Raw genomic sequence first — 13135 nt, forward strand, 5'->3', positions numbered from 1 at the left:
TAACAACCCTGGCTGTCCAGGAACTCACTGTGTAGACCAGGCTGGCCTCAAACTCAGAGAGATCCACCTGCCTCTGCCTTCTGAGTGCTGAGAGTAAAGGGGCGCCCAGCATGCCTAGCCACCGAATGCTGGTGATCCTCCTGTTTCAGCACTCTCCACATGCTGGGGTTATAAGTCCAGCTGCAGTCAGTATTTTATGGAATTTTTATCTTTTGAAAACCACTCTCTCTACATGGCCACCACACTTTGCTTCTCTGTCTCTTAACTCATTCTCTCTATACCCCATCCTGGGGCTCCTCCCTTCCTTTCCTCTCTTCTCTCCCCTCCCTCCCCCTCTATTTCCTCCCTTCTCCCCTCCCTCTCCTCTCCCTTCTCTTGTTCCTCTCCCCTCCCTTCTCTCTTTCCTCTCCTCCCTCCCTCTCCTCCCCTCTGCCCTCCCTCCTCTCTTCCCTCTCCTCCTCTGACCTTTACAGTCCTCTGACCATTTTTACAGTCAAATGTCAGTCCTGAAACTGGTCTCAAATCCCTTTGTGCAAAGAATGAGGGAGCTGAAGGGCTTTTGCTCTTCTCTTTTTCTTATGATGCTTACCATGTTATTAATTAAGGCTAACATGTTTCTGAAACATGGAAATACAGAAGCACACATTCCATTTAGCTGTGAGAGCAGAAATGTCATCACATTTCATGAGACCTCTGGAAGCTTCCCTATACACTGGTGAGAGGATGAACATGGACGGACAAGGGGCATTCGAGCATTATGAATATAGTTCTGACCTCAGACTTCCTCAAAGAGCTGGTCTCTGGATCACACTTTGAGATTGTTTGTTCTAAAGTATTAGAGTTCACATCTAACTTCCTCTAGGATGTATGAATGACTCTAGGAAGAGGTCACTGATAAGCAAATTGTTCATTGTGGTCCTTAAGGGTCTCTGGAAGACACAAATACTCAGGGCCAGGGTGGAACATTACTGGAGAAGGAAAAAGAACAGTGTCGTCAAGAGAGAAGAGTTTATAAGGAAGGAAGGGGGAGATGGAAGGATGGGAGGAGCCTGTCTTAGTAAGCGGGATAGCAAAATGGTTTTCTTCCCTCTTTATCCAAGTAGGACTGGGTTGTGGGAAGGGCTGCAGGGTTGTGCTGTGACATTTTTAGACCCTGACATTAGGAACTGATGTCATGTATATATCCTATGCCCTGTGTCTCACAATACAGAGAGATTTCCCAAATGCTTCTGTTTTAGCTAAGATTTGGGCCTTTTGTGTCTGCTGGCGATTTGCAGGGGTAACATGACCCCTGGTGGCCAAACCAGGGAAGTAACCTCCATCCCTCAGCGAAGGGCCTCAGTCCAGATGTCACAGGATAAAACAGGCAGGCCCTTACCACCGGACGCTTTAAAGATGCTGTTAGCACGTGTCCCAAGCACCTCTCTTCCACAGGACTCAAGAGCTGTGCTCTTCCTGGCTGGAGAGCATGAGCAGCATCACCCGGCTCTGAGGCAGAATGTCAGAACAGGCAGTACACGAACAGAGTTAAACAGAATCTTCAAAAGGGGTGTGTGTGGGGGTGGGTGGGTGGGTGTGTGGGTGGGGGGGTGGCTCAGTTGGTGGAGTGTTTGCCTTGCATGCATAAAGCCCTGGATTTGATCCCAAACCTGACCTGGCCTGGCCTGGTATCATTCTAGCACCCAAGAAGTAGAGTCCTAACAGCACACTCTGTTAACCCCAGTGCTGTGGTGGTGGAAACAGGAAATTCTCTGTCAGTTTCAGAGATGAGGCCACCCTCATCTACACAGAGAGTTCCAGACAGCCATGGCTACAAAGAGAGACTGTCTGGAAGAAAGAAAGGAATAAAGAAAGAGAGAGAGAAAGACAGACAGACAGACAGACAGACAGAAAGAAAGAAAGAAAGAAAGAAAGAAAGAAAGAAAGAAAGAAAGAGGGGCTGGAGAAATGGTTCACTGGTTAAGAGCGCTGACTGCTCTTGCAAAGGTCCTGAGTTCAAATCCCAGCAACCACATGGTGGCTCACAACCATCCATAATGAGATCTGATGCTCTCTTCTGGTGTGTCTGAAGACAGCTACAGTGTACTTACTTATAATAAATAAAGAAAGAAAGAAAGAAAGAAAGAGAGAGAGAAAGGGAGAGAGAAAGAAAGAAAGAAAGTCATAGAGACAGGAAGAACGAAGTTTTATGTTATCTTTATCTTTACCTATATATTGAGTTCTGGGATACATAAGACTGTCTCAAAAAACTTCCCAGCTGGGGCTGGAGAGATGGCTCAGTGGTTAAGAGCAACTTGAGGGATCTGTGTGCATACCTGTAATCCCAGCTCTGTAGACACTGAGGCTGGAGAACCATGCATTGGAGGCCAGCATTTGCAAGTCCCTAGATAAGATTGATTGTTAGCACAACAAAACTAGATAAACAAATACACTGGGAAGAAGAAAGAACTAGGAGATGGTGGCACAAGCCTTTAGTTCCAGCACTTGGGAGGCAGAGGCAGGTGGATCTCTGTAAGTTGGGGGCTTGACTGGGCTACATGGAGGAACCCTGTCTTGAAACCTTCCCTCCCCCCCAACCAAAAAAAGAAAAAAGAAAAGATTGAGTGAATTCCAGAATAATTAAAACAGCATGTATCGGTGTGGAGAGATGGCTCAGTGGTTAAGGGCCCTGACTGCTCTTCCGAAGGTCCTGAGTTCAAATCCCAGTAACCACATGGTGGCTCACAACCATCTGTAGTGAGATCTGATGCCCTCTTCTGGAGTGTCTGGAGATAACTACAGTATACTTACATATAATAAATAAATAAATCTTAAAAAAAAAAAACAAGGGCTGAAGAGATGGCTCAGCAGTTAAGAGTATCGACTGCTCATCCGAAAGTCCTAAGTTCAAATCCCAGCAACCACATGGTGGCTCACAACAATCAGTAATGAGATCTGACGCCCTCTTCTGGTGTGTCTGAAGACAGCAACAGTGTACTTACATATAATAAATACATCTTTAAAAAAACAAAACAAAACAAAACAAAAAAACAGCATGTATCACCTAACAGACCGTATAACTTATTTATTCTAATTTTTTGTTTTGTTTTGTTTTTTCCTTTTTTTTTTTGAGACAAGGTTTCTCTGTGTAGCCCTGGCTATCCTGGAACTCACTCTGTAGACCAGGCTGGCCTCGAACTCAGAAATCCACCTGCCTCTGCCTCCCAAGTGCTGGGATTAAAGGCATGCACCACCACCGCCCAGCTATTCTAATTTTTGTATGTATTTTTTGTCTTCTTCCATCTCCCTAGGTAGAACATATGGGGGAGGAGGTGCAAGGACTTTTGTTTGGTTGGTTCATTGGTATATTTCCTGGCATCTAGAACAATGCTTGGCCAAGAATTAGTACTCAGTAAAGACGAGCTGACTAAACAGTCAGATCTTGTGAAGTACTTGACTATCCAGTGGTGACCACAACACAGGTGAACAAGGTCCATACTGGAAGACTGACGATAAAGGGAAGCCGAAGGAGGTAATGACAGTTAGGGAAGCCCCTGAAAGTTGCCCAGCGAGGCACCTGGATAGGACATTCTCCAGCCTGTTGAGCCATCTGCAGGCTGTGCAGTTTCTCCGTTCCCAGCGTTGTGAGCTGTCACCCATGCTGGGTGGGCTTTGGTGACGCAGCTGCCTTGAGCCATTTCTGCTCCTGTAAGTAACCCCTCACCCATATCCCTGTAAGTAACCCCAATAAAACTTACTGGTTCACCAACTAGGACTTGGGTGGTATGTGCGTTTTGGTCTGTCCTGGGTTCCTTATCCAGGACAAGTAGACCTAGGTCTTCTGTTGCCCTACCTTGAATCTATCTGACTCATTATTTCTGTTCACCCCAAATCTTCCTCCTCTGACATCCTAATCCACTCATGGCTTCCTCCGGACCCCTTACTTTACACTTGCCTTGGACACAACGTGACTGAATGAGGGCTGAAAACTAGATTCACGTCTCCAATCTCATTGTTCCCCAAACACCCCACCGAGGAACTGTCAGCAGCAGTTTATCAGCACACTGAACGGCTTAGACTTCCTGCAAGTTAGCCATGACCCTCTCCCATCCTCTGAGATGCACTTATTTCTGTGACAGCCAGGACTCTTAACATCCACCAACCTGGCAAGAGGTGATGATTCCTTGGTTCTTAAGGTCCTCAAAACTTGTCTCCTTTAGTGTGGCTGACCTGAAGAGTTGGGATGTTGTAGCACTCCTCAGTCTTGAGATACAATTCAGGAGAATCATGACCCAGCAGAGCATCTCAAATGAGGGCGGAGATATTTCCTTTTTGGCCCTGTACTATCTCACAAAAAAAGGCCTGCAAGGTTGCCAACTGGAGTTCCATGGGAGACTGTGGAGGTAAACCTGACACTGGGTTTTCCTCACACAGCCCAAGAGACCAGAGACTAAGTCAGTTGTCCCATACTGTCATGGTCTGGAAGGACCATGTCTTTCCAGAATTCTCATACTAGGTTTAGAGAAAACCAAAGGCTTCCAGAGCTCTGGAATCAAACAAACCCGGCTAGTAATGTCAGCTGTCACTTCTTAGCAATGTAACTTTGGCCAGTGAACCTCTGTGAGCCTGTTTCCTTCTGCCCCTGGGAAATGGGGGGCTCATAGTATCTACTTATTAGGTGACTGAGGACAATGAAATGTGAAAGGCACTTTAGAAATCCCATAAATGGGAGCTCCTTCTATCACCGTCTTATGTGGAGCTTTGGGGTTGCTGGAGCTACTCTTGTGAAAGGCAGCAAGGACTCCAGGTGAATCGTCTGGAAGAGCAGAACTAGAGTCAGGGGAACTAGCAATAGGCAGGCTGGGCACGTTTCCATGGTGCTAGGTCAAGCAGGCAGCCTTGGGGCAGTGACTGGCCCATTGCCCTCTGGGGGCACTCTCTCCCCATGAGGCTGATGTCCAATCCCACGGACTAATATGGAGGTGGAGAAGTGCATGAAAAGCAGAGGAGAAAGACAGAATGAAGAGCCAATGGTGGAGAAAGGGCCAGGGAGAAGGCTAGAGGGGAAGTGAGGGCCAGGCAGGCACAGGGTGGGGCTGGGAGAGGGGCCGGTGGTCTCGAGGGCAGCGCCAGCCCTGGAGGGAAAGCTCCGACTCAGGGAGGGAGGAGGGACAGGGAGAAAGACCAGCGCGCTGACACAGCCTCGATGTGTGGAACGGGCTGGGGTTTGGCCCACAGGTCAGGCGTCTGGCAGTATTATGGGATGGAGAGGCCTTAGGAGACAGGGAGAGTATTATGGGCTGGAACAGCCTTAGGAGACTGGGGAATATTATGGGCTGGTGAGGCCCGGCTCCAACTGGAGGCGGGAGGAAGGGGTGCGGGGCGGGAAGGGGGGGTGGTGGTGGAAGGGAGTATTATGGGCTGGAGGCCTCCTGCGACCAGAGGCAAGAGTATTATGGGCTGGCAAGGCCTTCGGTGGCCAGAGGGGGGAGCAGCGGGGGATGGCACCGGCTGCATGTGACTGAGGGGGGGCAAGTTGGGGGTGATGAGTGGGGGTGGGGGAGCTTATTATGGGATAGCTCTTTGTACCTACTGCGGGGACTGCTTCTCCAGAAGATATTATGGGATGTCGTGTGTGGGAGGGGGAGGGTGGCTGGGGGGATTATTATGGGATGGTGGTGCAGAATTGGGAGGGCCTGAGGAGCTCTTCTCCACCCCCCCACCCCAGTTCACCCCTTCCTCTCTCATCATTCTAAGGTCAGCCTCCCTCCAAGAGTCCAATGGGAACACCTGAAATCCATCTCTACACACTTCACCCACACACATCAACAGCCACTCCCCCGTTCCATACTGGGCACCTCAGCCCATCCTAGGCATCGCCCATGTCTAGCAGCCACCTCCGGACTGTGGAGGGGAAAAAATGTAACTCCTGGATAATGAAGAGGAGAAAGCGTCAAAGCACGGTTGTGGTGGCCAGTGGTTCCCACCTGCATGTCACCTTTGACCCCCAAATTCTAATGCCACTCTTTCTTTCCCTCCCTCCGGTCCACAAAGTGGGGGCCCTTGATTCTCCCCTCCCCCGCCCCTCCATTTCCTCTCCACCTCCCTCCACAGCCGTAACCAGTAAAACAGGCGGCCGGCTATTATGGGATGGCTGCTCCCAGCAGCTCTGCAGGGAGGGGGCGGTCACCGCGGAATGTCTCTTGTGGGTGGCTATTATGGGATGGCCGCCTCTCTTCTGGGAGGGGTGGGGGCTAGGGAGGAGAATTATTATGGGATGGACCCAGCACAGCTGGGTGGGGCTGTCTTGGGTAGGTAAAGCTCTGGGGAGGGCAGGGAGGGGGGAGGAAAGGAAGGAAGAGGGAGGGAAGGAGCTGGGGAGGGTGGGGTGAGCCCTGGAGCCAGACCTGAGGCCTGGCAGGAGTAACTGGCTGGAGAGGTTTCTTTGGTGACAGCTGTTGGAAGAGGCCCCAGGGGCAGGCGCCATCGAGCCAAAGCCTAAGACACCTGGGTTCTCTTCACTTCCTGGGGGTTGCAGAGTACAGGGTAGTGCTGCAGAGCTCTCTGGCTAGGTGGTTCCAGTACTGCCTTCCACCTGTACCTCCTTTGGCTTGAGGATTATATCTCCTGTAGGGGGTGGAACACCAGAAAAAAGTAGAAACTGGTCGGACTCCTAAGGAGCAAGTGTCACTCCCCAAGCCCCACATGGATTGCATCCCATCCAGCTATCCAGTCTTCACAAATCCTCTTTGTGTCAGTCACTAGCTAGCCCTTTGGGCTTCTGAGCAAATTTCTGCATCCACACAGAGGTGTGAGGAGAGGAACCATAGATTGTATGCTTAAAAACTCGGGGATAACCTTCTGGAGTGTTATTCTAGGTACCTGGATCCCATGGAGTGAAAACAGAACTCTAGATAACTGGCTAGAGAGGCTGCCCCTGGGGTGCATTAATTAGGAGATTATACCATCCTTAGTCTCTGTGGGCCAATCATGTCAGTGGTCTATTTATAATTGATCAAGGAGCTGAACTTAGGGCAGAAAAGAAGAGTGGGAGGTACAGAAGCCTGAGCTCCTCAAAAGCAGCACAAATTCACCCCACCCCTTCCCGGGGTCGAAGGCACAGGAAGTGGGCGGAGAAAAGGCTCAGCAGTTAAGGAACTAGACCGGCCCAGGTTCAGTTCCCAGCACCCACGAAGGGGTTCACAACTGCCCGTAATTCCAGGTCCAGGGGCTAGGATGCTCGCTTCTGTTCTCTTCAGCCACTAGATATATATGTGCTGTATGTATATACATGCAGGCAAACATGCATAAAATAAAAGTAAATCTAAAAACAAAGATTCAATGAAAAAGAACTTGAACATTCTTGTTGTGGGCTCAGAGAGAGGAGGGAGGGAGAAGCAAAGGACTAAATGGATAGAATCTGCAGGGACACTATGGGCGTGGCTGATGAAGGATACCAATGTTTTAAATCATAGGCTAGAGGCTGTGGCGGCCTACTAGTAAACTGTCCCGGGTTTACATTCACTCCTCACTGTGATAACGTGGTATACATATACATAAGAAAGGAAAGCTCTGGGGCAGTTGGAGATATTTACACCACAGGATTTGAGACCCATAAGACATGCTCCATCTAGGAGACTGGGGATAGAAGAAGATCTAACAGGTATCCAGCAGCAATGTGTGAGAAGAAACACCTTTCCGGAAAGAAGCCATACCTCGATCATGTGTCCTAAAAGAGTCACATCCTAGCTGGGTGGTGGCGATGGCAGCGGTGCACGACTTTTATCTTAGCACTCCGGAGGCAGAGACAAGTGGCAAATCCCTGTGAGTTCCAGGACAGCCAGGACTACAGAGAGAAACCCTCTTTCAAAAAAACAAAAAGAACAAAAACCAACCAAACCAAAAAAAAAAAAAAAAAAAAAAAAGGGCCACATCCTCTCCCACCCACTGTGAAGCACAAATCACGGGGATGAATATGGAAGAAGATCTGCATAAGCATAAGTAAACGGCAGCCAATCTTGATGTCAAGAAAGTTGGACTGAGGGAAACTAAGCTTGTGGGATGGAGAGGGTAGCCAGTACACCACAGTAAACCACCCAGAGGGTGGTCCAGAGGGGCCAGCTATGTTTTGGGAAAGAAAACACGAACTTCAAATTAGCTCTTGGGAAGAACTAACGTGGCTTTGCTTGTTTTGAGAAAAGATCTCTCGGTTTCTCCCTAGCTGGCCTAGAATTTACTGTGTAGACCAGGCTGGCCTCAAACTCAGAGATGCACCTGCCTCATCTCTTCAGTGCTGGGGTTAAAAGTGTCTACTGCCTCATGCCCTGTTAGAGCCAAGGGCTTAAGGGCTCTGGTTTCAAGGTGAGAAAGTGCTTAAATCTGGAATGCTCATGGTTATACACAGGGTTTGGTGGGAAGGCATGGCTAGCTTCCCTGGTGGTCTATTTGGGAGCAAAGAGACTGTCATTTTTCTGGGTAAAGTCCTGCCTACATCTCCAGAACACACTAAATTCAGTCCTTTGAATTTCCCAGCAGAGTGTTATCTGGTGTGTCCCTTTCTCTAGGGAGGTGAGGTGAGGTGCAGGAGAGATAGCTGAAGGTCTTCCTGTTCGCTCTCGGATCAGGAAGGCCTCTTCCTGTAAAGAAGTTCCGGTTCCTTTTCAAGCTGTCCAACTTCCACTGGGTCTTTGGCCTTCCTGAAACAGACGAGAGCAGAGGGAGACACCTCTGGATTAAGAGAAAGAGGCCTAGAGGCAGTGGGGTGGGATATTGGTTTTTCACTTAAAGCATTATTTTCTGGAACCAGGAAGAGGGAAAAGTGAAAGATTCTTAGGAAGTTTAAGATTGTTGTTTATGCTGGGCAGTGGTGGCACACACCTTTAATCCTGGCACTTGGGAGGCAGAGGCAGGCAGATTTTTGAGTTCGAGGCCAGCCTGGTCTACAGAGTGAGTTCCAGGACAGCCAGGGCTACACAGAGAAACCCTATCTCAAAGAAAAAAAAAAAAAGATTGTTGTTTATTTTTGTCTTGTTTGGGACAAGATCTTACGCTATGTAGACCAGGACTGGAGTCCATTTCCCAGCATCCTCATCAGGCAGCTTATAACTGCCTGTAACTGCAGCTCTAAGTGATCTGATAATACGCCTTTCACAAATGCACACACATACACGCACACACACACAGAGAATAATAATTAAAAATGTAAAAGAGAGAACCTATCCAAAAAAAGAGTGAAAAGAATAAGAGCAGTGGGGCTGGAGAGATGGCTCAGTGGGTAAGAGCACTGACTACTCTTCCAAAGGTCCTGAGTTTGGATCCCAGCAACCACAGGGTGGCTCACAACCATCCATAATGACATCTGACGCCCTCTTCTGGTGTGTCCTAAGACAGCTACAGTGTACTTTCATATAATAAATAAATCTTTAAAAAAAAGAATAAGAGCAGCAATTGTGGTCCAGTGATGTGTTTAAGGAGACACGAGATACTAATGTGGATTTTACGCTTTAGGAGCATCAAACTGCATGACGGCTGCTTCCCGATCAACATCCTCTAACATGTAGGGAACAGCCAGGAGATGACTTGAAGGCATGCATCATCAGGCCCTGTAGGAAATTACCTTGACCAGCCTTCTCTTGTAAAATCTAACAGATCAGCAGTTCTCAACCTGTAGATCATGATCCCTTTGACCATCGGAAAACACAGACATTTACATTACAATTCATAACAATAGCAAGATTACAGTTATGAAGTAGCAATGAAAATAACTTTATGGTCCTGGGTTACCACAACACGAGGAACTGTATTAAAGGATTGCAGGAGTAGGAAGGGTGAGAACCACTGGTCTAGATGGCGCCCCCTACTCCAACCTCTATTGGGGATGTGATCTCTCCTAGAACGGTTCTGATTTATTCAGTTCTCTGTGACAGGACATTGGGAAATAGTAGTCAGTGGCCTGCCTGCCTGCCTGCCTTCCTTCCTTTCTCTCTCCTTTTTTTCTTCCTTCCTTCCTTTCTTCCTTCCTTCCTTTCTTCCTTCCTTCCTTCCTTCCTTCCTTCCTTTCTTTCTTCCTTTCTTCCTTCCTTCCTTCCTTTCTTTCTTTCTTTCCTTCTTTCTTTCTTTCTTTCTTTCTTTCTTTCTTTCATTTTTCTAGTATGCAATAGAGTTTATTAGGGCATGGGGAGGGGAATTGAGGAGGGAGCAGAGACAGAGAAAGACAGAGAGAGAAGAGAGAAAGAGAAGTAGAGGAGAGAGGCTGGCCATCATGAACACCTGGAGAGGTGGGGGCAGGGGAGTGGGTGAGAAGGGACAGAGAAGGAAAAGAGTTAGAGAGCAAGAGTTCAATGGTATTTCTTTAATCAGATATTTTTATATTGCATCATGGTCTCTTTGGTTGTTTAATGTTTCTTTTAAAAATAGTTATTCATAGATGCCCCATTAGCCCAGTTGGTTAGAGCATGGTGCTGGTAATAAATAAGTAAATTATATTTATCTGAGACTTGTTTTTACTGTAGCCCAGGCTGACCTTTAATTCACTAAGTACCAGAGTATGGCCTTGAACCCTTGCTCTCCGAGTGTTGAGGTTTCAGGCATGTGATACTGTTCCCAGCTGTGACTGTTTCTTTTCTTTCTCTCTCTTTTCTTTTTTCTTTTTTTGTTCTTTTGAGACAGGGTTTCTCTGTGTAGCCCTGGCTGTCCTGGAACTCACTCTGTAGACCAGGCTGGCCTCAAACTCAGAAATCCTCCTGCCTCTGCCTCCCAAGTGCTGGGATTAAAGGTGTGTGCCACCACCGCCAGGCTCTGCGACTGTTTCTTGAAGGAAGGCACCTGTGTCTTCGTATACTTGGTCATTGCTAGCTCTTTACCTCATTAGGTACTCTGTCAAAGGTATGTTGAATGAACGTGAGTAGTGGTGAGGAAAGAGCGAGAGCAAGGCATTGTAGAGGATTCCCAGTTCATTCTGGTGACGGGCTATCCATCCATGGAGTCTGCCTGGACTTGAGGAAGGCAGTGTAGATAGAGCACTTCTGGAATGTTGAGAAATAGTTTGGAGATGGGGGTTTGTAATTAGTATGGGATGTTCTGGGTGAGTTAAAGTTGACGCAAGTGTTTCATCTAGTCAGCCTATTATTTGTTTGATTTTACACAAAAATTCAAAGCTGGAGGTAAGCATCTAGAACATACCTGGATTTGGTGGGGCTTGACGGGGCTCTGAGTTGGCTCTTGGTTCCTGAGTGTCTGGAAATGATGAGCCAGGGAGTCCAGGGGTCCTGCACATTAAGAGACCAGAGTGCTTCTATTGCCCAGATAGGGAATAAGGTGTGTGCTAGTGGGGGCAGGGCAGTCAGTAGTTTGCCACACCCTCTCTGCTCTTGTTGGAAGAGACTGACAACTTCTAGAGATGGGGGAGGTTGTGAATATTATGGGATGTCTGGCCAGACCTGTGTGAGGTGGTAGAGAGTAGCAGAAGTATTATGGGATGTGGCACTGGGTTGTGTTGGGAGAATTATGGTATCCTGGGCTTTTTGAAATGATGGGATGCCAGAGTACATGGAGTAAATGGTAGGACATTTCCGCAATGTTAGTGGAGGAGGTTCGGATGTCCATTCGTGGGGTGACAGCAGAGCTGCTGATCATTAGTGAGTATCTCTTTGCTGGGAGGAATGGTAATTTATGGACCATGCAGCTAGAAAGAGACTGGGAAGGCTGTGGGTGGTAAAGTGAGCATCTAGAATCTAAACCCTAGCGCAGGGACTGAGGGCAGCTCTAGGGGGTTAGATATTATGGGATCTCAGTATAGAAAGTGGGAGACTGATTATTACGGGATATGTGTGGGAGGAGGCCAAGTGTCCGTTGTTGTAGTATGGGGTGGGTGAGTTTCTGACAATCATGGGATATCAAACTGGGGGTGGTTATTATGGGATGTCGGTGGGGGATGGGTTGAATATTATGGGATATGAGGCTGAGGTGCTGGGAGGGGTGCTTATTATGGGATGGCCAAGGGGAGGGAAGGGTAATGAGTTATTATGGGATGTTAGCAGTAAGGCCAAGAGTGAAGAAGTTGGCAAAGAGTGGTTATTATGGGATATCTAAGGGAAGGGGAGCAGGTTTAGTTTGTAAAAGATCTGCACTATACGTCTGTAGCCCCGGGCACATATATGCATAGAGTGTGGGGGGGCGGGGTGTGTGTATGTGGGGTGTCCGTGTGTATTATGGGATGGCCAGAAGGTGGGCGGTTGCCCAGGTGACGCGCGCGCGCGCTCGACGGGGGCGTGGCCAATGGTTGCCTGAGCGACGAGGGGGCGGGGGTTGCCCGGGAGACCTAGAGAGGAGGGTGGCGGTAGTGGAGGGGGGGGTTGGAGTTGGTTGAGGTTATTATGGGCTGTCCGTGGGGGGCGGGGCCTGTGCGGTGGGATTTCCCGGCCGGTGTTTCGGGCCCTTTAAGAGGCGACGCCGGAGCCGGAGCCATTTTCCCCCCTTCGGCCGCGGCGAGGAGGAGCCGGAGCGGGAGTGACACCGGCGAGACCCAGCGCGACCTGAGGCGGCTCTAGGGTGAGGAGCGCGCGAGGCAACGGGAGAGACATCTCTCTCAGCCCGACGTCGTCCCGGGGGTCATCCCTTCACCTGTCCCTTCTTCAGGCGTCCCGGGGCCCGCGGGCCGTCCCCTCTCCTGGGAGCCAACCCTTCTTCCCCTGAGGCGGCCCGGTTACCTCCAGACGGCGCCCTGCCCTGAGGGAGCCCTGCTTCCCGCTACCCCCTCCTGGGCTCGGCCTCCCACAATGCCGGGCGGGCGCCCGCCCCTCGCCCTCTGCTCGCTAGCCCCCCGGGACACGTGGCCCGGCCCCCTTCCCCGTGGGTGCTCGCTTTCCTCCGGCGTCCCGACTCTTCGGGACCCCGGAGCGCCCGAGCCTCCACGCCCCCTGGTCCCCGGCGTTCCGGAAGAGAACCCGAGTTGTCCCAGAGGACAGCCTTTGGAGAGCTGCCCTGTCTGGGGACTGGCCCCTCCCCGGGCGCAGAGAAGCGCCCCCCCACTCCCAAGTGACCTTGTGTCCCCGAGCACAGGCCGCCTCCCCTGACCGTCTCCGCGCCTCCCCACTCGAACCCCCCTCCCCAGGCACTCCTGGCTCGGTCCAGGCTAGCTTGTCTCCCCCCCCCCCCC

This window comes from Mastomys coucha, unplaced genomic scaffold, assembly GCF_008632895.1.
Source record: "Mastomys coucha isolate ucsf_1 unplaced genomic scaffold, UCSF_Mcou_1 pScaffold20, whole genome shotgun sequence".
In the NCBI taxonomy this organism is placed as follows: domain Eukaryota; kingdom Metazoa; phylum Chordata; class Mammalia; order Rodentia; family Muridae; genus Mastomys; species Mastomys coucha.